Raw genomic sequence first — 23,942 nt, forward strand, 5'->3', positions numbered from 1 at the left:
TATTTCGTACATTGAGTCCTACTAATGAGATGATTCTTTATGTTATTACAACCTCCATAATTCCAGAAACAAGTCCACTCCCCTCTTCTATTCGTCAGACATCCTTACCATTAAAATTCTTTAAATACACAAACATTTGCTTTCGAATTTTCTGCAGGACGAGAAGGGATATATTTGCCTGGGCTAGTCCCGGTGAGCTGCAGATATCCATACTTTTGAATAACAGATGCACACACACAAACGACCGGTCTCCTGCGAAACATCGTGCCGAATAAATTAGGGAGGCTTAATTAAATCAGGACATAGGTTGACACACTAATGATACCTCCATTCAGATATACATTTTTCATGAACCAGACACCATCAGGCTCAAGGATTTTCCAACGAGAAAAAAACCCCTGCAGAGGACTCATTCCTTATTTATTCATTCATTGGTTCCTGATGTTTTTCTTGCCTCATTTTCTCTGCCTTTATTTGTTTTTACAGAGCATTTGGCAATAAGTGAAACATTTTGCAAAAAGAGAAATTATCTCGTGATGTTTACTGAGAAAATAGAGGGATAGGAAAGGATTCGTCTAATGTTTATATTCAATTCGGGGTTGGCGTCAATTTTCTCTTGACAAAAGGAAATTGTCGAAGGAGATATTAGGCAAAGGTTTAACTAAATGAAGAATTGGAGATTATGTTCCAAGGAAATTGGGGAGAATTTAGCTTAGTAATGAATGAATTTCGACGGAATTTGGTCAGGGTCGGATTTTGTTCAAGTTAATGAGAATTGACGCTTTTTCTTAGAAATTTTCTAGATTAGAGGTACAAAAGTCGTCGAGTTTTAGAATTTAATTGAAGTTAATTGGATGGCAAGGTTAAGGTCCACGTCTAAAACTGGGAAGATTTATTTGAATTATACGAGTATGGAGATACCAGTTTCGTAAATGGTTTGATTCAGTAAAATGGTTTGACGGACCATGTACCACCGGGTATTGGGGTCTGAATCGGTAAAATTAGGAGAGGGACATACATGTTCGGTAAAGATTGAATTTTCAACCGGATCCTAGAATGGGGCGGAAGGTTTATGGAGGGGGAAATATGAAGTCCTCTCCTCTTCGAACCCGATGAAAGCTCTTGACTTGTTGTCGCCCGGTCCTACCGGACCCCGTGCGGATACTACAGCTAGAGGGGCAAAGGATACGCCCCCCCTGTAACCCCCTTGCACACGCGATGATGATTATCCCATCAATAAATATATATTTTAATTTTCTTGCTTATACATTCCCCCTGTATCCCCTTTTTCTCCGGGGGTGTCGTTGGCAAATTCAATTTTCATGATAATATTAAAATACCCTTAATTAATACCCTAATACCGATTTTTAGCGGGGATTGAGAGAGGGGACTACCCGCTTCTCCATCCTTGTTTTCCCTGGATGAATGGGATTCGAAGTTACCCTGTACCGTTATGACATGAAAATAGCCCGGTTTCGGGGTGCCACCACTTTTTAAAACCATGATGATATCAAAAAAGCCCCGGTTTGAGGAGCTATACTTTTTTAAGGGGGAGGATGACCGCCCCGAGTTTTCATCTGAGCTGAAGAGCCTAGATCTTCCAGTCCTTTCCTTTGATAAAATCTTCTCTCCTCCCGGAGATGGGGTTGAAAATTCAACCTTTACCCAAACTTCAACTGCTGGAAGTCTACGGGTGCTAAAAATGGCGGGGAGGAAGACGGGGCAACAAACCTGTTGGCTAAGTCAAAACCAAAATGGTGAAATGACACCGGAAAACGCTATATCAAAACGGTTTGCGAATGTCCTGAGGCCTGGCACGTCGGCTAACAGCAGCTTGGCACGGGACTGTTGGTAAAGTCGTCAAGTGCTAGATTAATGTACTATTACATGGTGGTCAAGGGGTAGTATAGGTCCCAGGGCGAAACGTGGATTGATACCCACGATGGAGCATAAAACCTGGGAAACGTCTGCTGAACCAACACTAACAGCGATACTACCAAACCCTATCTCCACCTCCACGTGGTGACCGCTGGAAGCTCCTTCTTAACGGAAAGCTGCAGACGGAGAAGGACGGAGGGCTGACAACCCTACACGGAAGATCGAAGTTACGAAGCCACAACAGGAGCCTTGAACTGGACGAACCCGGCAACGACAACGGATTAATGATTTGCGCATTTTCTCATAGAACGTGCGCTCCCTGTACAGAGATGGAGCTGCCAAGTAGCTAGCCGATACCCTGTCACAATATAGGGCTGATGTAATAGCGTTACACGAGATGCGTTGGACAGGGACCGGTTTCCTTGAGAAGAGTCGCTACACCATATATTATAGTGGCCATCCAGTAAACCATGTGCTTGGAGTAGGTTCCTTAATCAACCAAAAAATGACACCTGCTGTCATCAGCTTTGAAAAGATAAGCGAACGACTATTCACTCTGCGCTTGCGAGGCAAATTTAGAAATAAAAGCCTCATTAATGCTCACGTCCCTACAGAGGAGACCGCAGAGTCGGAGAAGGATACCTTCTACGAAGATGCCGCAATAACCGCAGTCAACAGAGATCCTGTAGATGAAGCATCAACAAATGATCTTCAAAACCACCTGAAGAACGCTATCATGAATACGGCTACAAAAATACTTGGCCCCAGCCGTAAAGCCGTAAAACGAGTCGGAACGGCTGGTTTGACGATGAATGTAAGCTAGCAACGGAACGGAAGAATGCTGCATACCGAGTAATGTTGTATTCTCAAAGAACGCGGGCACGCGCCCAGACTTATCACGAACTTCGGTGAGCGGAGAAGCGACTTCACAAACGGAAAAAGGAAGCCTGGGAGAACCAACAGGTCTGTGAACTCAAAAAATACAGGGAGCAACTGCACCAGGCTCGGAAGTTTTACAAACAAGTGAACAGGATGAAACTTTACACACCTCGATGTTCATCCTGTCGAGACAAAGAGGGAAATCTGATTTCCGACAGAATGGGCATGTTAGAGCGATGGGTTGAGTACTTTGATGAACTTCTGAACAACCAAAACATCGGCAAGTTGGAGATCTCGCCAACTGAAGACAACGAACAAATACTGCCACCACCAAGTATAGAAGAAACAATCGGTGCAATTCACCAGCTTTAAAATCATAAATCGCCAGGAGCCGATGGAATTACAGCCGAATTGGTTAAATCTGGAGGCGGCTTATTACACCAAGGGGTTCATCAACTTGTGCTCAAACTATGGGAAATCGAATCAATGCCTGACGATTGGCAAAGAGGCATTATCTGTCTCATACATAAAAAAGGAGATATCACACAGTGCAGCAATTATAGAGGTATCACGTTGATGAGTACATCTATAAGATATTCTCCGCTATCTTTCTAGGCCGGATAGCCCCATACGCCCGCAACATCATTGGCCCATTCCAAAGAGACTTCACTCCAGGCAAATCAGTAACAGATCAGATTTTCTCTGTGCGGCAAGCGATGGAAAAACTGTTGGAATATGGACATCAGTTGCACCATCTTTTAATCGACTTTAAAGCCGCCTGTGACAGCAGAGCCAGGGTAAAACTGTGCACGGCCATGAGAGAATTCGGTATCCCGACGAAGTTGATAAGACTGACTAGGCTGACCCTGAACAATGTGCGAGGCCAGATATGAGCAGGAGGATCGTCTCAAGACCATTCGACATCAACAACGGTCTACGACAAGGGGATGCCCTATTATGTGTCCTCTTTAACCTGGCCCTTGAGAAAGTGATCCGTGATGCTGAGGTAAATGCAAGAGATACGATCCTCTTTAAGTTCACCCAACTACTGGCCTATGCTGGCGATGTCCGCATCATGGGAAGAACGTTCCGATATGTACAAACTGCCTCCATCCAGATTGAACAGGCGGCGATTGGCGCGAGATCTTGGGCTGCACATCAATAAAGGCAAGACAAAATATATGGTGGCAACGTCAGCACCGAAAACCAACCAACCAACAACATCAAACCGCACTGGTCAAACGGGAAGACTAAAAATAGGAGAATACAACTTTGAGACCGTTGACAATTTCTCTTATCTAGGGTCGAAATTCACAACCGATAACAGCTACGATGATGAAACCCGAGGAAGGTTGTTGGCAGCCAACAGAGCCTATTTTAACTTACAAAAACTGTTCCGCTCGAAACGTCTCACCATAGGGTCAAAGCTCTTGCTGTACAAGACAATGATCTTGCCAGTCCTCATGTTTCCCTAGGAAACTTGGGTTCTTAGCAAGAAAAATTGCGAACTCTTGGCCGCGTTCGAGAAAAGAATCCTCCGAAAAATTGTTGGCCCCCTACATGAGGATGGACGATTCAGTAGCTTACATAACGACGAAATCTATGAGCGATATCATGACCGTCCGGTTGTGGATAAAATCTGGCTCAATAAGTTACGGTGGGCGGTCACTTAATCCGTATGGATGAGGATGATCGAGCCCGGAAAGTCTATAAGGGCAATATCTATGGTGGGAAAAGAAGACGACGCAGACCCTGCCTGAGATGGAACGATGGCATAGGTCAGGACGCTAGACAGTTTTTAGGGATATCGAATTGGTGGACCTCGGCGCAAAACCGGGATGTATGGAGTTCCATATAAAGGCAGGCCTAGACCGGATATCGGTTGTTGCGCCGTTGATGATGATGATGATTTTTCGAGCAAATCAGAGAGGTTCGGCCTTAAGGCGGATAATGACATATATTGGTACATCTAACAGGCGAGGTCTCCTCAATGCAATCTGTCCTGCTCTACGCGCTGAGTTTAGTGCTGTCACTCTTGGCAAGGCGGTACAGCGTAAACGTCTCGCGCAAGTACAGAGACGGGGGCTTTGTGGGTGGCGTCTATGAACCGGCCGTGATGGTGATCGGGGAAACGATCTTATTAAGGAATCTAAAGCCATGTGTCCGAAAAGCTCAGTGGTTAGAGCACTGGGTTGTCATACGGAAGGCCGCGGTTCAAATCTCGCTGGTGGCAGTGGGATTTGTATCGTGACTTGACGTCGGATACCAGTCGACTCAGCTGTGAATGAGTACCTGAGTCAAATCAGGGTAATAATCTCGGGCGAGCGCAATGCTGACCACGTTGCCTCCTACAGTTCACTGTAGTGTTTCGTTACGGTCTTGAATGAAGTGATCTAACACACTTCAAGGCCCTGATCCAATATGGATTGTTGCGCCAACGATTATTATTTATATAAAGCCATATACAAGCGTAAACAAGATGAACCAAAGGAGGTGGTTGCTCGCCAAGAAGGGCAATGTACACTAGATGAGTGGCAACTCCCTTGGTAAAATGAATCTAGAGGCAGTTGAATTGGGTGGCTCATAAGCAACTTAGGTGCATGGCTGAATCGGAAGCATTGTGAGACTGACTATTTCCTTACCTAGCTCCTAAGTGGGCATAGAAGTTTTCAGTGTTACCTACGCAAGATTGGAAAGGTACGATCTCCTGATAGTGTGTTTTGCAATGGAGTTGTGGATGACGCTCATCACACCTTTTTTCTTGTGGAAGGTGGGATGGGATTCTTCAGCAACTCTATTTAAACACAGGGTATCTCACTTCAGACAATACTGTTGAGGAGATGCAACGGAGCGCTGACAGATGTAGCCATGTTGTACATTACGTTCGGGTTCTTGTCGTTGCAAAAAGATAGAATTCGACCGATGGCAGGACCGGATGGCAGGGGGTTCTTGAACTAACAGGTTCTCTCCTCTCCCGTTGGCCAAAGTAATTCCTTGATTTGAATGTTCGTTTCCTGGCCAGCTCTCTGATGATATACGTTGTGCATAAAGGCATTCACCTACCGCACGCCAAAAAACAGCGACGGGACCACCCAAAAAAGAGTCGTTAGACGTACAGGTTGATCCCTTCCATCGAGGAATGACTGGAGAGAAAGCATGGGAAGATTAATTATAATTTCAACTAGTTTTTCACGGGCTTTAAAGGATGTCGTCAATACCTGTACAGGTTTGAGTTAGACACTTCATCTGATTATCCAATCTGTATTCGGTATTCTTTTAACGTTTAAGGATCGTGGAAGAAAGGGCAAACCTAGAGGAAATTTTATGTGTATTGCTATCACCGAAAAATTTTGTGTCGGGAACATGCCAGGAGGTTTAGGATGCTACTTTTTTTGCATAACGCCCTTCAACGCAATGTGGTGATATTTCTGAATCGATGGTAAATGGAAAAATTTTTCTCCAGAGGGAATCCATGGCCCGAGGATGAAGAGATAAATATATGAGTCCTAGCTGTTGAGGTTCTATTCGTATTGTGGTTTGTGGTTGACTCGAAATGTGCACTGTTTCCAAAAGGATGCCGTGTACCATATCGTGGTCTGAGGTTCAGATCATCATCATCAACGGCGTAATAACCGGTATCCGGTCTAGGCTTGCTTTAATAAGGAACTCCAGACATCCCGTCGTCTTCAGTTGGCGGGATCACCAACTCACCGATGTTCTGGTTGTTCAGTAGTTCACCAAAGTACTCAAAGTACTGCCCATTCTGTCGGAAATCAGATTTCCCTCTTTGTCTTGGCAAGCTGAACATCGAGGTGTGTAAAACTTCCTCCTGCTAACTTGTTGGTAAAACTTGCGCGCCTGGTGCGGTTGCTCCCTCAACTTTTCGAGTTCACAGACTTGTTGGTTCTCCCAGGTTGCCATTTGCCATCTGTGAAGTCGCTTCTCCACTCACCGGAGTTCGTGATAAGTTTCCGCGGGTGCCCGCGTCCTTTGACAATGCAACATCACTTGGTATGCAGCATTCTTCCGTTCCGTTGCTAGCTTACATTCATCGTCAAACCAGCCGCTCCGACTCTTTTTGCGGCTAGGGCCAAGAATGTTTGCGGTCGTATCAATCATAACGTTCTTCAAGTGATTGTAAAGATCATTTGTTGATTCTTCATCTCCACGTCCTCTGTTGACTGCGATTATTGCGGCATCCATTTCTCTCTTATGGGTGTTGCGGATGGCTGTGTTGTGGATGGATTCGGTGTTAACTCTCACCTGATTGTCAGAGGGGATCGTAGGTGGTGTTGTTATTCGAGCTCGGAGCACCATGTCAACGAGATAGTAATCGGAGTCTATATTGGCCCCCTTGTATGTTCGGACATTCATCAAGGCTAATAGGTGGCGGCGTTCAATCAACACGTGGTCAATTTGGTTGAAAGTGGTCCCGTCTGGAGAGGCCCATGTATGTTTGTGGACCGCTATCCGCACAAACCAGGTACTTCCAAGAACCATTTCGTGTGACACTGCTAATTGAATAATCCACAGTCCGTTATCATTTGTATTTTGATGTAAGCTATTAGAGCCAACGGATCGCTTGAATATGGGCTCCGTCCCTACTTGGCTGTTAAAGTCCCCAAGTATGATTTTGATATCATATCTGGGGCAGGCTTCGAGGGTTCGTTCTACTGCCTCGTAGAAGGTATCCTTCTCCGACTTTGCAGTCTCCTCTGTGGGGGCGTGAACATTAATGAGGCTTATGTTTCTAAATTTTCCTCGCAAGCGCAGAGTGCATAGCCGTTCGCTTATGAATCGTTCATCCTCATGTAGCAGGCCAAAAATTTTTCGGAATATTTTTCTCTCGAACGCGGCCAAGAGTTCGCAATTTTTCTTGCTAAGAACCCAAGTCTCCGAGGAATACATGAGGACTGGTAAGATCATTGTCTTGTACAGTAAGAGCTTTCACTCTATGGTGTTCGCTGGCCGTTCGCTTATGTTTTCAAAGCCGATAACAGCAGGTTTCATTTTTTGGCTGACTAAGAAACCTACTCTGAGCACATGGTTTACTGGATGGCCACTATAATATATGGTGTAACGACTCTTCCCCAGGAAACCGATCCCTGTCTAACGCATCTGCTGTAACGATGTTACATCAGCCCTATATTGGGACAGGGTATCCGCTAGCAGCTTGGCTTCTTCACCTCTGTACAGGGAGCGCACGTTCCATGAGAAAATGCGCAAATCGTTATTCCTTTGTCGTTGCCGGGTTCATCGTCGTGTAATCCGTCCAGTTCGAGGCTCTTGTTGTGGCTTCGTAACAAGTTGTTTTCCGTGTAGGGATGTCAGCCCTACCCAGCCCCCAACCTGGAGCACCAGTTGGTGCAATTTTTCCTGTTTCATCCTTCTCCGTCTGCAGCTTTTGGTTAAGAAAGAGCTCCCAGTCACCACGTGGAAGTGGAGATAGGGTCTTTTAGTAGAGCTGTTGGTGTTGGTTCAGCAGGCGTTTCCCAGGTTTTATGCTCCATCGTGAGTACCAATCCACGTTTCGCCCTGGGACCTATACTACCCCTTGACCACCCTGAGGTTTAGATAGGCTTCAATACTAATGGTAATAACAGACTATTATTTGGACGGGGAGGTTCTTTGTCTTATAACTGATGGCGATCAGTGGACTTTTCTTCTTAGAGATCCGGCTTTAATGCACCTTTTTCCGGTGCATTAAGTATAGTATCTGTAAACGCTAGAAGCCAACTTCCAAGCCAGGAGCATTCATAACTATAGTCCCCGTCACCTATGTTACTACCACTTTTTGCACATAACCTTGACCCATGCAACCTCATTTAAACTTTTCCATCAATGAAATATCCATCGACCGCATCCACATTCCTATAAAAGATAAATTCCCTGGGAAAGATATACTTTCGATTCGAGCCCATCCTCTATGCATTCTACCCCTCAACCACTTCATTGCAGGAAATTGTAATTTCCGATATGCCGAATGCAGTGGTCACCATCAGAACGTCCCACAGAGTAACTCAGTTTGTGTCACGTTGAAACTTTAATTCCATCACCAGGACATATACTCTGAAATAGCTGCGGACAGATAACAATTCCCAGAACATCCCCCCTCCCCCCTCTATTCTACTCAAATTCAGACATCCGAAACGACAGAAACATCAACATCTGCAGATAAGAGGCATCGACATGCCATCAGATAACGTAACAACTTCTGTTCAACCTCCGGCAGAATGACCACATGGACTTCCATTTGATTGAAGTTTTCAAAAATTTCAAGATCACTGAACCGTCATCCCCTAGCCTAATTGATTAATGCAAATCAGGCTCAAGAGTGTTATCTTCATCTTCACCAATATCAAGTACAGCCTAAAATGGAATCACTTGGCGACAAGCGTTTCGGGAAAATCCGATGAAAATATCTTTATCTGTTCAAGCAAATCCTTCGAGTGTCCTTCATTAGTATTCAGATATAAAGTGAATTTCCAATGAATTTTCGCGATATTTGAATATATCAAAATTATGGGAAATCCGCCTTTAAGTGACCTCGTTGCCGCAAGAATCGCTACTTATTCTATTGCGTTTCAATTATTTCAAGAGGTCGCCATGTCATCCATTATTTAGGTATTTACTGATTATCTACTTTGTGTCTTTGCCTGAAAAACAGAATTTCGCTGTGTCGCGAGTGCCTTGAAACGCAATGAGGTTTGAATGAGGACTCCTACGCGTGTTAGGATTTCGAAAAAAATAAAACATTCACCAGAGGAGATCGAAAAAATCACAAAAAATAACACCCACACAAATGCGTACAATACGGGCAGAGTGAGGAAGGAATCCACGCGCTGTCAGAGAAAAAGGACACTCTTAATTCTAATGATATGCCCAGGGCGACTGGATTGCCTATCATTGACTGAACGAGTGTCGGGTGTACTATTTCAACGAGTGAACTATTTTGATTTTCAAATCAGAAAAAGGTTCCACAGAATTCGTTGGGTTCCTACAATCCTTCACAGGACCATTGAAGCGGCATTGTTCTCTTCGCACCCCCCAAGCGGCCCATGGACGAGCTATTGTTATGGGCGTGCCTCCGCCACTTTCATTCCTATCTGTCTCCTGCTGGTTTCGTATAATAGACTTCGACAAAGAATGACATTAAATACCAATTTGAATAGGTCTTCGAAAGCACGAGGTAGTACTTCTTCTGCTGCCAAGGGTTATTTGGTGACTCCCTCCAGTTTTCTTCGCACCCCGGGTCGGTTGTTCCTGTTGTGTGCCTATGCGAACGCTGAACGCTTTTCCCTCGGCTCATTCTCTCGTAGATCCTCTATTGTCGTCGGGGGGATGAAATCCTATCACAGTAACAAAATCCACAGGAGTGTATTGGAAGCTTCATGCTGTTGATTTAACAGTGAACCACACGAATATAAAACTTTTACTTAAGGACACTTTTATTGTTGTTCCGGATAACTAAGGGTTGGAGCGAGAGTTTTATAACTAAACGTTTACTTCCTTCCTTTCTTCCTTTTGCCAAGAGTTATTGTTATAGTTTGGGGTGAGTTGATTCTGTTTTGTTTCTTGCACAGAGCAAGGCCAGGGCGAGGATTTTCTAGAGTATCTAGTCGTAAGGGTAGTTAGAGATGGGACGATTTATGGGTGGATAATTTCATGTAATATTTCATTGTAATTTGTGGTGTTTCCGTAAAATAATGAGTAAACAAATGTGGATGTATTTTTGCATGCAGGAAAATGGAGTTGTGACCAAGAAATATATGAAGAGATTAAGTACGATAAATAGGAAGATTTAAAGAAGAAAAGAACATGCGGAATAGACACAAGTTCTGCGGGCAATTTAAGTTAATAACATTGCAGGATGGTGTCGTGAGGGTAGGGTGTGCCCTCGCCTTATAATAACGTAATTTATCTATAAGAGGCAACGGTGAATGCATAATATGGTGCGGGAATTGTATTTTATTTGTCTCTATAAATAACTGCGGCAAAAATCCCGGGAAAGAATAAATCTGAAGCGTTTACTCACTAACGAGATACAAATGATGCATTTGTTGTTTTTAACCCTCTGTCGTTTCTGAGATAAATGGCCAACTGATGGGAAACTAACCGCATTACAGAGGAGTAAAGGAAAAATAATCGGGAAGTGCATGCTTAGCGCTTTTGTGGTTTTCCTCTCTAAGGATAGCTCACACTGTATATGGATTTAGTATGCCAGACCATTAATTTCTTTATTAAGGTAATAATGATATTATATGTCAAGGTACGGTAAAAAGAAGAAGAGAAACTACCGCTACCGCTAATTCTCGGAAATGCTCCCACGCGTGCCAACGAGCCAGAGCTCAACATTCAACTGCTGCGAGTAAATGGCGCTAGGAGGTCAAGCAGTGCGCTGCAGGATAGACTGACGCGGAATATAACTCCCTAAGGCCAACCCATCTCTCCTCTCTCCTTCAGGATGAGCTGTCTCTCCTCTAGGGCGATGTATAGCTTTTCAGGGGCCAGGCCTCTCGTCTACCAAGACCGTTAGTGAGTGGTGATAGCCACACCCTGTACGAGGTGACCCTACTATTAACAAAACGCAACGGATCTAGACTGGGGAGTCGAAAAAAACCTCCCCCAATCCAAGGTGTCATGCGAACCATGCCCATTGGATAGTTTGCAGTCGGGAGTAACTTATTGTATTCGAACGGGGCCTCACTGATACCTGGTCGCCTTAGTGAGTAAGTTAGACCTTACCGTGCTACGGGGGGCTATGGCACGGAGAACCTCCTAACCCCCATACGTGTGGGAATCAAATAAATGCCCGTAATAAAATAAGAAAACTACAGCCAATAAAGCGGGACCCCGTACCGCACATAAACTGATTAATCAGGCGAAGGCACATCTCCGAAATACTGAGAGCCAGATGCTTATACCCAAAAAGGGAGAAGTTGGGACAGCAAGCAGTGGATCCAAGGTCAACATTGGTATACTGCGAGGACAACAGCCAACAAACACCACTGCTCAAAACGCAGGGACTAGCAAAAGCACGTCTGACCTAAATACAATATATCAGACGTCAGGAAGGAGACAGGTGGCAGTGGTGTAGGTGCTAAATGGTACCTGCACTACCTGAAGGAAGCCCTGAAACCAGAAGAGGCCTTTAAGAAGGCTCAGGATAGACTTAAGTCATCTTTATAGGAGCCAAGAAAGCGGGGAGTGTTGGTCAAAGGGTAGTATAGATCCCAGGGCGAAACGTGGATTGGTACCCACGATGCAACATAAAACCTGGGAAATGCCTGCTAAGCCAACACCAATAGCTCTATTACCAAACCCTATCTCCACCTCCACGTGGTGACCGCTGGGAGCTCTTTCTTAATGAAAAGCTGCAGCCAGAGAAAGATGAAGGTGAGTCTCCCGCGCCTAACAACGGGGCAAATTGTATCAACTGGTCTTCCAGGTTGGGGGTTGGATACGGCTGACAACCCTACATGGAAAAGAACTTATTACGAAGTCACAACAGGAACCTCGGACTGAACGGATTACACAACGACGAACCCAGCAACGACAAAGGAATAACGATTCGCGCATTTTCTCATGTAACATGCGCTCCCTGTACAGACCGAATGCTGCTGAGCAGCTAGATGATACCGTATCCCAATATAGCGCTGATGTAACAGCGTTACAGGAGATGTGTTGGACAGGGACCGGTTTCCTGGAGAAGAGTCACTACACCATATATTATAGTGACCATCCAGTAAACCATGTGCTCGGAGTAGGTTTCTTAGACAGCCAAAAAATTAAGCCTGCTGTTATCGGCTATGAAAACATAAGCGAACGGCTATGCGCTTGCGAGGCAAATTTAGAAATATAAGCCTCATAAACGTTCACGCCCCTACAGAGGAGACTGCAGAGTCGGAGAAGGATGCCTTCTACGAGGCAGTAGAACGAACCCTCGAAGCCTGTCCCAGATATGATATCAAAATCATACTTGGAATTTTAAAAGCCAACTAGGGAAGGAGCCCGTATTCAGGCAATACGCTGGCTCCCATAGCTTACACCAAAATACAAATGATAACGGACTGCGGATCATTCAATTAGCAGTGTCACACGAAATGTTGTTGGAAGTACCTGGTTTGCGCCGAAAGCGGTCCACAAACATATGTGGGCCTCTCCAGACGGGACCACTTTCAACCAAATTGGCCACGTGTTGATCGAACGCCGCCACCTCTCAGCCTTGATGAATGTCAGAACATATAGGGGGGCCAATATAGACTCGGATCACTATCTCGTTGGCATGGTGCTCCGAGCTCGAATATCAATACCACCTATAATCCCCTCTGACAATCAGGTGAGAGTGAACACTGAAGCCATCCACAACACAGTTCTCCGCGACACCTATAAGAGGGAAATGGATGCCGCAATAACCGCAGTTAACAGAGGTCCTGGAGATGAAGCATCAACAAATGATCTTGACAACCACCTAAAGAACGTTATCATTGGTACGGCCACAAAGATACTTGGCCCTAGCCGCAAAAAGAGTCGGAACGGCTGGTTTAACGTAGAATGTAAGCTAGCAACGGAAAGGAGGAATGCTGCATACCAAGTAATGCTGCATTCTCAAAGAACGCGGGCACGGGCGGAGACTTATCACAAACTCCGGCGAGCGAAGGAGCGACTTCACAGACGGAAAAAGGAAGCCTGGGAGAACCAACAAGTCTGTGAACTCGAAACGTACAGCAAGCTTGGAAGTTTTACAAACAAGTCAGCAGGATGAAGCCTTATACACCTCGATGTTCATCCTGCCGAGACAACGAGGGAAATCTGATTTCCAACAGAATGGACATATTGGAGCGATGGGTTGAGTACTTTGATGAACTACTGAACAACCAGAACATCGACGAGATGGAGGTTCCGCCAATTGAAAACGACGGACAAATACTGCCATCACCAAGTAAAGAAGAAATAGTCCGTGCAATTCATCGGCTTAAAAATCATAAGTCGCCAGGAGCCGATGGAATTACAGCCGAATTAGTTAAATATGGAGGCGACCAGTTACATCAAGTGGTTCATCAACTTACGCTCAAGGTGTGCCGCAGCGAATCAATGCCTGGCGATTGGCAACGAGACATTATCTGCCTCATACATAAAAAGGGAGATATCACACAGTGCAGAAATTATAGAGGTATCACGTTGCTGAGTACCATCTATAAGATATTCTCCCCTATCTTGCTAGGCCGGATAGCCCCATACGCCCAGAACATCATTGGCCCATACCAAAGAGACTTCACTCCAGGCAAATCAACAAGGAAAAACTGTTGGAATATGGACATCAGTTGCACTATCTTTTCATCGACTTTAAAGTCGCCTATGATAGCATAGCCATGGTAAAACTGTGCATGGCCATGAGGAAATTCGGTATCCCGACGAAATTGATAAGATTGACTAGGCTGACCCTGCCCAATGTGCGAGGCCAGATAAAAGCAGCAGGATCACTCTCAAGACCATTCGACATCAACAACAATCTATGAGAAGGGGATGCCCTATCATGTGTCCTCTTTAACCTGGCCCTCGAGAAAGTGATCCGTGATGCTGAGGTAAATGCAAGAGGTACGATCCTCTTTAAGTGCACCCAACTACTGGGCTATGCTGACGATACCGATATCATGGGAAGAACCACCCGAGACTGCCTTCATCCAGATCGACCAGGCGGCAATTGGTGCGAGATCTTGGGCTGCAGATCAATGATAGCAAAACAAAGTATATGGTGGCAACGTGAGCACCGAAAACGAACCAACCAACAACATCAAACCGCACTAGTCAAATGGGAAGAATAAAGATAGGAGAATACAACTTTGAGACCGTTGATAATTTCTCCTATCTAGGGTCGAAAATCGCAACCGATAACAGCTAGGACGATGAAATCCGCGCACGGTTGTTGTTAGCCAACAGAGCCTACTTCAGCTTACAAAAACTGTTCCCCTCGAAATGTCTCACCATAGGAACAAAGCTTTTACTTATGTTGCCAGTCCTCATGTATTCGTCGGAAACTTGGGTTCTTAGCAAGAAGAATTGCGAACTCTTGGCCGCGTTCGAGAGAAGAATCCTCCGAAGAATTTTTGGCTCCCTACATGAGGATGGACGATTCAGTAGCTTACATAACGACGAAATCTATGAGCGATTTCACGACCGTCAGGTTGTGAATAAAATCCGGCTCAATAGGTTACGGTGGGTACGTATGGATGAGGATGATCCAGCCTGGAAAGTCTATAAGGGCAATATCTATGGTAGAAAAAGAAGACGAGGCAGATCCTGCCTGAGATGGAGCGATGAGGTAGGTTAGGACGCCAGACGCCAGCCGCTATTGATATCGAATTGGTGGACCTCGGCGCAAAACCGGGATGTCTGGAGTTCTTTACTAAGGCAGGCCTAGACCGGATGCTAGTTGTTGCGCCGTTGTTGACGATGATACTCGTGGGAATCAAATGGATACCCGTAAAAAATAAGAAAAACTACAGCCAATAAAGCGGGACCCAGGTGATTACACCCAAGAAGGGAGAAGCTGGGACATCAGGCAATGGATCCAGTGGTGTACTGCGAGGACAAAAACCGATAAACATCACTGGTCAAAAAGCAGGGACTAGCAAAAGCACGCCTGAGCTAAATAGATCAGGCGTCAGGAAGGAAGGAAGGTCTCAGTGGCGCAGGTGCTAAATAGCACTTGCGGTACCTGAAGGAAGGCCTGAAACCAGAAGAGGCTCTAAAGAACGTTCAGGATAGACCTAAGCCATCTTTATCGGAGCCAAGAAAGCGGGGAGATTAGCCCGCTTGAAGGGAATGCTCCCAAAAAATCCAAACCTGAACCCAAGCAGGGAGAAAACCCGGGCAGGTCAGGGGTGAAGGCAGGAATCAGGAAGCTCGTCATTAGCGATGCTAGTGCGGCCAAGGGCATTCGACTGGTCATATTGTCAAAAATGTTTCCCGAGCAAATGCTTACTCGTAAGAAGCAGGAAACCATCGAAGACCTTGTCGTTAGCAAGATGTGGAATGCGCGACGGAAGACACTGTAGAGTAACTTAAGACCATAGTTCTTAAATTGCCAGCAGAACTTCCTTAAACTGGGAAGGAGCAGAACTGTCAACATGTGCAAGGGATGATATACACAGTCTTTTTCCCAAAAGCCGCGACATAGAATAAGGATCCCCTTACGCGATTATGGAGAGTCTTTAGAAGCAAGGTGGAGGGAAGCGGTAAACTCTTCATGATCGGGGTAGATGACCAATCCCCGGAGGCAATCAAATGTCGGAGTTGCCATATGAACTATCGATTTGGCAACATACCTGCGCATGTGACCAGGGAAAAGCCGAAGAAAGACACCTCGGAGGAGACATCATCATCATCATCAACGGCGCAACAACCGGTATCCGGTCTAGGCCTGCCTTAATAAGGAACTCCAGACATCTCTGTTTTGCGCCGAGGTCCACCAATCCGATATCCCTAAAAGCTGTCTGGCGTCCTGACCTACGCGATCGCTCCATCTTAAACAGGGTCTGCCTCGTCTTCTTTTTCTACCATAGATATTGCCCTTATAGACTTTCCGGGCTGGATCATCCTCATCCATACGGATTAAGTGACCGCCCACCGTAACTTATTGAGCCAGATTTTATCCACAACCGGACGGTCATGATATCGCTCATAGATTTCATCGTTATGTAAGCTACTGAATCGTCCATCCTCATGTAGGGGGCCAACAATTTTTCGGAGGATTCTTTTCTCGAACGCGGCCAAGAGTTCGCAATTTTTCTTGCTAAGAACCCAAGTTTCCTAGGGAAACATGAGGACTGGCAAGATCATTGTCTTGTACAGTAAGAGCTTTGGCCCTATGGTGAGACGTTTCGAGCGGAACAGTTTTTGTAAGTTAAAATAGGTTCTGTTGGCTGACAACAACCGTGCGCGGATTTCATCATCGTAACTCTTTTCGGTTGTGATTTTCGACCCTAGATAGGAGAAATTATCAACGGTCTCAAAGTTGTAGTCTCCTAAATTTATTCTTCCCGTTTGGCCAGTGTGGTTTGATGTTGTTGGTTGGTTGGTTTTTGGTTCTGACGTTGCCACTGTCGTTGCCGTTGTCTTGCCTTCATTGATGTGCAGCCCAAGATCTCGATGATATCGATATCGTCAGCATAGGCCAGTAGTTGGGTGGACTTAAAGAGGATCGTACCTCTCGCATTTACCTCAGCATCACGGATCACTTTCTCGAGGGCCAGGTTAAAGAGGACGCATGATAGGGCATCCCCTTGTCGTAGATCGTTGTTGATGTCGAATGGTCTTGAGAGTGATCCTGCTGTTTTTGTCTGGTCTCGCACATTGGTCAGGGTCAGGCTAGTCAGTCAGTCTTATCAATTTCGTCGGGATACCGAATTCCCTCATGGCCGTGTACAGTTTTACCCTGGCTATGCTATCATATCATCATTTAAAATTGATGAACAGATGGTGCAATTGTTGTACATATTCCAACAGTTTTTCCATCGCTTGCCGCTGAGAGAAAATCTGATCTGTTGCTGATTTACCTGGAATGAAGCCTCTTTGGTATGGGCCAAAGATGTTCTGGGCGTATGGGGCTATCCGGCTTAGCAAGATAGGGGAGAATATCTTATAGACGGTACTCAACAGCGTGATACCTCTATAATTGCTGCACTGTGTGATATCTCCCTTTTTATGTATGAGACAGATAATGCCTCGTTGCCAATCGTCAGGCATTGATTCGCTGTCCCATACCTTGAGCACAAGTTGATGAACCACTTGGGGTAACTGGTCGCCTCCAAGTTTAACTAATTCGGCTTAATTCCAGCGGCTCCTGGCGACTTATGATTTTAAAGCCGAAGAATTGAACGGACTGTTTCTCGTGAAAATTCTGTTTCATTTTCCATAGTGGAACTGTAGTACTTTCTTGCCAGCCAGATGGTGTTCTTCCTTCCTGAATAACCCGCTTAAAGAATTCACTGAGCCTCAGTGTTGGGCCCCAGCTCTTCGCTTTCCAGAGCTCAAATGCGATGTCGTCAAGTTCTATGGCTTTCCCCGATTTCATTCGTTCTATTACCTCCTCGACTTCAGTTGTGCTAACAGTCAGTCCTAGGGGGTTTACGTGAGCACCTGTCTTGCGACTTAATCCCACGGTCTTCTTAAGACACGGATTGATTTTGTGATCACAATCAGAGCTCCGCTGAGACAAGCAACAACGGTACCAGTCTATACCAAGTGCATGGCTTAGCATTCATACTGGTGGATGCAAGACATACCTAAATCTCTACCGAACTAAGGAATACGGCACCCGTGTTGAAACGCAACACAACGCCAACCCCACGAAATTCTCACTAGGAGGTCTACCGCATATAACTGAGCTGTACTCACATACAACAGGAGTTCACCCGAAGTATGAGAGTCCAGGAGCTATCCCGGTTCCCATGGTACCAGTATACCCCTGGTAAGGTTTCGTGACCAATTTGCCAGTTCAGATGAGTCCCCGTGCAGACTCGGGTCTGATCGCCCTAATTAGGCCTTTGGAGCATTCGTCTACTGCCTCACGGCCGGCAAACCAAAGTGAGTACAGCGTCTCCCGGTGCCACCAGTATGGAGGTTCTCCTCGGCCACTTGGTTTTGGTTTGGCCGACAAGGTTGCCGCCCCGTCTTCCTCACCACCACCTCTGAGCACCACTTGTGGTGACAGGTGGAACGGCTAAAAATGTCGGCAATGATTGTGGAAGTGGAGGATGAGCAAATTCTTCAGTTGAAATCTGTTCGAAGTATTCTCGCCATCTATCCGTTGCGGCTCGACGGTTGGTAAGCAAAGTACCGTTCTTGTCATTAACGCAACAGAAGTGTTCGATGTCCTGTGTCCGTTCGTTACCGATTTTGGCAAGTCGATACAGATCTCCTTCGCCATCTCGAATGTCCTGCCCTTTCGATCTACACAGTGTAAAATATTGCGGTCTGCATTGCAGCCTCTATGAGAGCTTTCTTCAGTGTGGTATAAAAATATCTCAGCGTGCAACCTCCTTGTACGATCCCATCGGATGGTTATTTCTTGTGAATAGCTTTGGCAAAAAGGGCACAACTGGAATGAAAAGATCCCCAAGAGCAGTTCACGAAAGTTTTCGGATCTTCTCAACCAGGTTTTTCTTGCTCCGGAAAGAGGCAAAGAGGAAATTATTGAAACTGGGCTGATGGCTTTGAATATAACCCAAGCTTATCAGAAAACGGATAGCAGTTACAATGTGGATGCGGTCTGCAAATATCCTCCAGAGAAACGTCAGAAAAAGTGTGAAAAACTAGCTGATAGAGCTGGATCGCATTTCCTTTTGCTGGCCGACATGTAGAACAACAGAAAAGAGATACAGAAGCAGTGTCGCTCCCATTGCGAGCACTGCTAACGCCAAAAGGATCGCTGAAAAGCAAAAAAAAAAATGAAAAGAGAAAGGCGCACCTGATGTAGACTTCGCCAAGGTAGTATCCAGGGCTCAACTGTAGAATTTGAAGAGGAACAAAAGGAAACAACACCCCGTGTCTTTAGAAAATCTTCTGCCTAAAGCCAAGTCGAACACAAATAGTGGAGTACCAAGAGAAAAAATGGAGAGATGAATGGGGGTAGACTCTCTCTAGCTCTGCTTATCAAACCGACGGAAGGCAAGAATTTTGCGGAAGTCTTTAGCGGGATCTGCCATAAGATCGAGTTGAAGGTGGTGGAGTCCTTGTCGTGGTCGAATTATGCCCGAAGACTTCAAACAAAGATACGTTTTGTGAGGCAGTCAAGGGGCTACTGGGGAAGAAGGTTCTACTCTCGCGTCTAAAATCTATGTGCTCTCTGGAAATCTGAGTCGCTGACTGTCTCCTCGAGCAAACCGAAGTGGGAGAGGCCATCAAGAGTGAATGTTCAGAGGTAACCAATGTCCGCAAGGAAAATTCTTAACAGCGGAAATATAAGAATTGGGGGTGTAGTATGTAGGATATGAATTTGAGCAGTACCCAGCAAGTGTTCGAGATGTTTAGCGCACACTGCTGCAACCCTCGGTGATCTGGCCGGTGGACAGCATGCCGCAGATATGGCCAGGTAAGTTATAAAGCAACCTTGTTACTGCTGATACTGTCGTACATTCAGTCATAAACTGAATAACAGCGGCTTGACGGGCTTGCATGGTCGGGAGGCCACCCAGACGTGGCAAACCTTCCATGTATTGATTGACGGTGAAAATTGCCGAGCTCCAAAAAGAGTGTCTTAGGCTCCGTTGTTTGACACAGCATTGATACGACCGGGAGGCATGAACACAATGACTGGTTACAGTTCAGCCAATTTTCTCCATAAAAGAGTTGGAAGAGGCAGTACCCTTTATGAAAAACAAGAAAGCGGGGGACAGAGGTATACAAACTGGTGTTCCACCATCAGCTAGACCTACCGGTCGGCGCATTCAACCCTTGCTTAAAGGAGGGCAGTTTTCCTTCCCGTTGCAAGGTGCGAAGCAGGAACTGATTAGCAAAATGAAAAGAGATCATCAGTTGCCGTCTGAATGTCGACTGCTCTGGATGCTTAAAACGGGTAGTAAAGTGGTTGGAAAAATCATCGCTGCCGGGGACTACGAGGCAGTTCGATTTTAAAGTAGCAGGATACACAGTGAAGGCTGAGGTACACGCTTCTTACGATAGTCTGTTAAAACTCGACTTGCCGGAAGAGTTGCCCCTGGTCAGTTATGCGTATGGTGCTTGCAGCAAATGTTGTTCAGCGCACTATTGAATAGGCGCAAAGTAGACTTGGCGTATTGATACGTCGAATACTTCTACTTACTCGAAGTATCGATCCTGACTAAAAAGAGAATTCCGACCTTTCGTTTCATATCGATTGGCGAATCGATAATCGAATCAAAACCAATGGCTTAGTGAAAGTGATGATATTAAATCTCCATCCGAAAAGGGCCAGAACGGACCAAATGGCTATTGAGGCTAATAGATGGTGTAACCGTATCCAACAAAGTGTACAACAGGAAGTTCTCGGCGACTCACAGCGAACTATTGGAGCACAGAGGGGCACGGATACAGCAATCAAGAATCATGAACCGGGCACCAGAGAATGTTTACTTAAAGCTGAATTTGACTTATAACAGGAGTCAGAAGCCAGGTGGAGAGAGTCTGTAACGATAGAAACCATCTCTTCACCCATCCTGAAAATCACCTTGATGCCATGAAAGGCCGTATAAAGTTCAGCCGCCAAAACCGAACTCAAGGAAAAGCGTGAGACCTGGGTCCCGCTCGGACCAACCACCGCCCAGGCCGAACCATCCCACACACAAGGCAGCATCCGACGCCAAGTCCAGAAAATCTCCAGATTTAAGGCCATCCGCCCACCGACTACAAGCAGCCGCCATAGGTTCCTCCCAAATCATAGGAGAAAATGACCTGATCAGTATTTGAAATTACAAGAATTTCATTGGGAACTACAATGTCAGACAGGCTCCGAAACGACCTACAGATAAAGGACAGACCATTGTCAGCATTCGGGTTTCGTACCACCAAATTATAGGTTTTAGGATCCCTTTCCTTTAATTAAGAAGTTCCTTTTCCGACAAAGGGGCCTTCTGAAACAGAGGGGCGGCTCCATTGCTAAAGCAAAAATCTGGTGCAAGGACGTGGTTCTGGTCATCCCTAGGCATCTTCTCAGAATACGAGTAGGTACGGAGTTAAGCTTGTTTTCAAAGTATTTGGGCGGATTCGTAGTAGTCTTACCACCGATCTGTAGAGATTGATGGCCTTCTGGAGTGTGAGGCCCCAAGAAAAACCAGTTGCAAAATAAAACAGCCTGCCGGCTTTTATGGTTTTAGGGATAATAGAGTTAAAATGATTTCTGAAGTCCTCGTTATCTCCCTGCCTAAAGAGGTGATGGACATGAAATGAGAAAGAGTGAATTTATTAACTTTAATGAGCAGAGGTGTAATCTTACTTCTCTTAAAGGATATAGATTTGGATTTAGTGGTGTTAATTGGTAGGCCCAATCTACGGGATTCATTAACAAAGACATTAACCTGTCCTTGCAGACATTTGGAGGTCGAATTCCAATTGTCTTTGGTTGTCAAAATAAGGAAATCGTCCTCATATTAGCAGCTTTCAATATAGCCGACCCCGCTTTTGAACGGGACAAAGGCTGAAGAAAAAGGGGTTTGGACCATTTCAATACTATCAGAGCATTTATTGGATGCTGTATAAGTTAAACACCATTGGATTTAAAACTCATCCATGGAGATGCCATTGCCAACTTGAACGCTGTCCAGACCTAGTTGAAGGGGTGGACTAGACATTATCCTTGACGATTACGTCATATAGAGTCGTAAGGACCACCTTCTCGTAGGCATTCTTCACATCACAGCCAAAACCGCCTACATAAGTAATGTGACAAACGGTTCCAGACTAGTTCTCTGACGAGGCGAAGGTGTTTAGTTGACAGTACGGTGGCGTACCATTTCGAGAGTCCAATACTCTGTGTATAATCCTCCCAAAATGGGATGCGTCACCTTTTGAAGGCCAGGGCAAGCCAACAATCCGGCGTCCGCGCTATTCCCCAATCGAAACTGTTTCCGTTGACGAAATTATATTGTGATAAGAAAAGAGGCTTGGAGACCTCTTCTTCTGAATTAAATGCTTCCATTGATTCCGAAGAATGACTTACGTAGATCCAGAGTCGAAGAAACTTCAGGAAAAGGTGGTGATGCGTTGGGTCCCGAAATCCGCAAAATCCTCACCGCCTCCGAAATTCACCAGGCGAGGGCAAAGTTGATCCCGCAGACTACGCTTCCAGAAGCATTTAACAGCAGATGTTTGCGATTCATCAGTTATGACCCACTGGTCCCCGGTTTTTAAGGAGAGAACTTGGACCGACTCCTTTTACAACAGCCTAAACTTCACTCATTCTGGCGTATGGTCTGAGGTAAATTAAAACAAGTGGAGCCTCTACCATTGCCAGATATCTAAGGTGGAAACGAAGGACTCTGAAAAATCCTAGGATTTTAACAACAGCTCGAGCATACCCTACTCGTCAGAGAGCACGGGTTGAGAGCCAGATAAGGATAATTCAAAAGGGACTTCCAGTGAACAAGTTGCATTGGTTGGTTGGCTCTCAATCCTCTTACCGAGGACCTCGCTTCACACCATACTTTGGTGGTACCTTTTCCCTGCCTGATGCGATAAAGCAAACTTAAATGTAAGTTACAAGTTCGTCGTCTTCTTTGATTCATTACGCGCCATTAATCCCACTCTAAGTCGATTTTCTATCCGGATTATCCATAAATAAAATAGATGTTTAACAGCTCGAACAAATTTGAAGAAATTGAAGGTGAAGTGGTTTCAGCTCAGACTGCTTCCATATGCGAATCAATAATTCCATTCACTGGAGCTTCCCGACTATGTAGTTCTGCAAACAACTTCGTGTCTGTGGGTCCCTTAACTCATCTCCTATTCACATACTTTCCAGAAAGATAGAAGGATCGAATAAAATATTGTTGTTGTCGTCGTCATCGTTATCGTTCATTGTTCAGATAGAGAGAGTGTCTTAAACGTTTCCAGCATACAAATTAAAAGAATTCCACTTCTGCCCTGCTGGAGTTGAATTGAACCCTCGATGGCAGTGTGAATTACGAGTACAAAGACGACAACGACGAGGACAACTTCAATGTTCAGGATGATGACGACGTCGTCGATGAAGGATCTAAGTGAATGCAAATTCAAACATTTTCTTGGTCGTGATGGTGTTTACCGATGTATTAACAATTTACCGATCAATCAATTACTTGCTATGCGTGGCTGGGCTCGTATGCAGAGAGAACACCGTTACGGGGGTGGTTTTTCTGGGTTTCCGAGTATCGTGGGGGGACAGGAGTTGGGGTTTTGTTTTGTTGTGGCTGAGAGACATGAACAGATAAAAGGGGAGCAGATGTACAGTGGGATAATTCTGAGGAGTTTGCGGTAGTTGGGCTGATGATATCGTTAGAGAAAAAGTTATGGCAATAGATTAGGTGAAAGCCAAAAGGAAACCAACCCATGATTTATTGGATTGTATGGCTATAAACTATAGCTGAGCAGGGAAAGGAATGCTTGATTTGTGCTTAAAATTCAACCGCTCCTCGAATACTTCCAGAGTACAGCCACCCAAATTGCATTCA

Source organism: Hermetia illucens, chromosome 3, assembly GCF_905115235.1.
Source record: "Hermetia illucens chromosome 3, iHerIll2.2.curated.20191125, whole genome shotgun sequence".
Lineage (NCBI taxonomy): Eukaryota > Metazoa > Arthropoda > Insecta > Diptera > Stratiomyidae > Hermetia > Hermetia illucens.